Source organism: Gorilla gorilla, chromosome 2, assembly GCF_029281585.2.
Source record: "Gorilla gorilla gorilla isolate KB3781 chromosome 2, NHGRI_mGorGor1-v2.1_pri, whole genome shotgun sequence".
Lineage (NCBI taxonomy): Eukaryota > Metazoa > Chordata > Mammalia > Primates > Hominidae > Gorilla > Gorilla gorilla.
The window spans coordinates 136604061-136607697 of record NC_086017.1 but is presented as its reverse complement, the minus strand read 5'-3'; the positions used below and the strand labels follow the sequence as shown (position 1 = coordinate 136607697).

Sequence of the window (3637 nt, the reverse complement as noted above, 5' to 3'; positions counted from 1 at the left end):
ACTAAGGGGCAGGATTTGCAGATGTAGAGATTTAATGTGGTTGCCCTTTCTCACCCACACCAGAAAAAGGATGGAACAGATCATGAGATTCGACTGTTCTGCTGCGCAGCCTCCGCAGGGCACTTTGTATGTCCCTGTTTCTCAGGCTGTAGAAGAAAAGGTTCAGCATGGGGGTGACCACAGCCTACATCACTGACGCCACCACACCATTCCTGGGGGGTGGTGACACAGCTGAAGTCAGGTACATGCCAATGCCTGTTCCATCAAATCAGCAAACAACTGCTAGGTGAGAGCCACAGGTGGAGAAGGCTTTATACTTCCCATCTGACGATGAAATCCTTAGAATGGAGGGGACGATTTTATAGTAAGACAAAAGGATCCCTGAAATGGGAAGAAAACCAAACATAGTACTATCGAAATATATGAATATGCTATTGATGACGCTGTCAGAACAGGCAAGCTTGAGAAGTTGAGAGGGGTCACAGACAAAATTAGAGATTTCCACATTCTTGATGATGGTGAATTGTAACACAATCCAACTGTGCAGCTGGGAATCCAACAGGCTAAGGAAAAAGGACACCAAAACGAAGAAGACACAGAGGTGAGGATTCACGATGACTGGGTAGTGCAGAGGGCGACAGATGGCTACAAAGCAGTCATAGGCCATCACAGTCAGGAGCATGCCTTCTACACATGCAAAAAGGACCAAGAAAGACATCTGCGTCAGGCAGCCAGCATGAGAGATGACTCTGCTATGCCACTGCATGTCCACAATCATCTTGGGAACTGTGGCTGAGGTGAAACCGATGTCAGCCCAGCACAGGATGGAGAGGAAGAGGTACATGGGGGTGTGGAGGGGGGAGTCAGAGTGGACAGCCAGGATGCTGAGCAGGTTCCTCAACACTGTGACCAGATACAGGGACAGGTAAAGGGACAGCAAAGCGAGGACGGCTGCAGTTCTGGATCCTCTGAGAGTCCCAGGAGGAGGAATTCTCAGACACCTGTGAGATTCCGTGGCTCTGTGTGTCTTGGACACCTTGAGAAGGAAAGAGGATTGGAAAAATAAAAGATAAAAACCAGCCCTTAATGCTGGATGCAAGCAATTCACAAGGAACATCTTCACACTTGCGGACCATACACCGCCAGCAATGTTTCTCAGCTGTGACAATTCCAAAAATCTCAGAATTATTGCGTGATTTACTTTTTTGCTGTACAAGGCTTTCTGTACATACTACTTTAGAGAAAATCCACTGAAGAATGTTAGAAGACCAAAACGTCATATATAACAAATCCGTGATCTCAGTAAAATACGGCCTACTCTTTTCAGAAAAAATACAATGCAATGACAATGTCCTTCTCTCTTTAAGAAAAAGATCTCAGCCTAATTGAAAGAAATTGAGAAGCCGTGAAATACACTCTACTTTATTCTGACACCGTGTTACAACTTCCATGGATGTAGAATATGTAAAAGGACGACACAAGAGCTAGGACCCTATTATCTGAAAACGACATCAAACCTTATAGTTCTCAATCGGAAGAACTTTTCACATGCCTCTTACTTTTCATATTTATTATCATCCTTCGGTTTTCTGACATCATTTCTTCATAAAAGTACATGCACACTCAAAGATGGGAGCTGTGTTTCCAAATGAATTGAATATAGAACTCTTGGCCAAGCACCATGGCTCACACCTGTAATCCCAGCACATTGGGCGGCCGAGGCTGATGGATCACCTGAGGTCAGGAGTTCCAGACCAGCCTGGCCAACTTGGTGAAACCCCATCTCCAGTGAAAATAAAAAAAAAAAATCAGCCGGGCGTGGTGGCGGGTAACCCTAGCTACTCGGGAGGCTGAAGCAGGAGAATCCTTTAGAACCTGGAAGGCAGAGATTGCACACCCTGTGATGGGATTTTTGATAACCTAGGGAGATATTGCTCCTGACAGCAGAGTGGGCGTACACCCTGTGATATTATTTGTAATATCCTAGAAAGATATTGCTCCTAATATCACCGCAGCTCTACACCCTGTGATCTTAATTGTAATATCCTACAGAGATATTACTCCTAATAATACAGTGGGTGTACACCCTGTGATATTATTCATAATATATTACAGAGATACAACTCCTGATATCACAGTGAGTGTACACCATGTTTGTACACCATGTGATCTTATTTGTAACAACTCAGAAAAATATTACAGCTAATGTCAAAGTGGGTGTACACCCTGCGATGTTATTCGTTATCTACTAGGTAGTTATTACTTCTAATATCACAGTGAGTGTACACCATGTGTGTACAGACTATGAAATTATTCGTAGTACCCTAGGAAGATATTACTCCTCATATCACAGTGGGTGTACACCGTGAGTGATATTTTTTTCTAATACCCAGCGGGGGAGAGGATGATATTGCTTCCAATATCACAGAAGGTGTACACCCCCCTGTGATATTGTTCCTAATATCCAGGGAAGGAGAGGATGACATTATTCGCAATATCACTGGGGGTGTACCACCTCCCGCTGGGATATTGTTCTTAATATCCGGAGGTGGAGAAAATGATGTTACTCCCAATATCACAGGGGGTGTACACCACCCCTGTTTGTGAACACCCCCTGTGATATTGTTCCAAATGGCCTGTGAAAGAGTAAACATGACTCCCATTATCGCGGGGGTGTTCAGCCCTGACGATATTGTTTTCTGACATCCAGGGAAGGAGAGTATGCTACTACTCCCAATATCGCTGGGGTTGTACACCCTTTTGTGTTTTTGTGCGCAATATCCAGGAAAATAGAGGATGATATTACTCCCAATATCGAAGTAATCGTACAGCACCCCTGTGATATTCTTCCTAATATCCAGAAAGGAAAAGAATGATATTACCCCCAACAGCGTAGGAAACGTATGCCCGCGCTGTGGTATCTTTCCCAGTATCCAGGTGGGGAGAGGATCATATTACTTCCAATGTCGCAGGGTGTGTACACCCCCTCTGTGATCTCGTTGCTAACATCCAGGTTTGGGGAGGACGACATTACTCCCAATAGCGCAGGGGGAGTACACACCCCCGTGACCTTGTTAGTCATTTCCTGGGTGGAGAGGATGATCTCACTCCCAATATCGCAGGGGGTGTACACGCCCCTGTGAAAATCTTCCTATTTCCAGAGGGAGAGAGTATGGTATTACTCCCAGTACCTCAGGGGGTTTCCACAGCCCTGTGATACTCTTCCTAATATCCACAGGGAGAGAGGATGATATCACTCCCAATATCGCAGGGGGTGTACACAACCCTGTGATATTGTTCCTAATATCCAGAGCGAAAGAGGATGACATGACTCTCAATATCGCAGAGGGTGTACACCCCTCCTGTAATATTGTTCTGAGTACCCTGGGAGGGAGAGGATAAGGTTACGTTGAATATCGCAGAGAATGTACACCCTCCCCCCTCTGATGCCCTTCCTAATGTCCAGGGGAAGAGAGGAAAATTTTACTCCCAATATCACAGAGGCAGCACACCCCACCTGTGATGTTGTTCCCAATATGCAAGGGGGGAGAGGATGATACTACTCTCAATATCACAGGGCTGTTCACATCCCCAGTGACATTTTTGACAATTATATGACAGCAAAGGTCGCAGGGTC

General features: G+C 45.3%; 1 pseudogene; it reads right to left on the bottom strand.

Moving 5' to 3' along the window:
• Window positions 1-268: 268 nt before the first annotated feature.
• On the bottom strand, window positions 269-3064 carry LOC115934040 (olfactory receptor 7E24-like; annotated as a pseudogene).
• Between the last annotated feature and the right edge of the window lie 573 nt (window positions 3065-3637).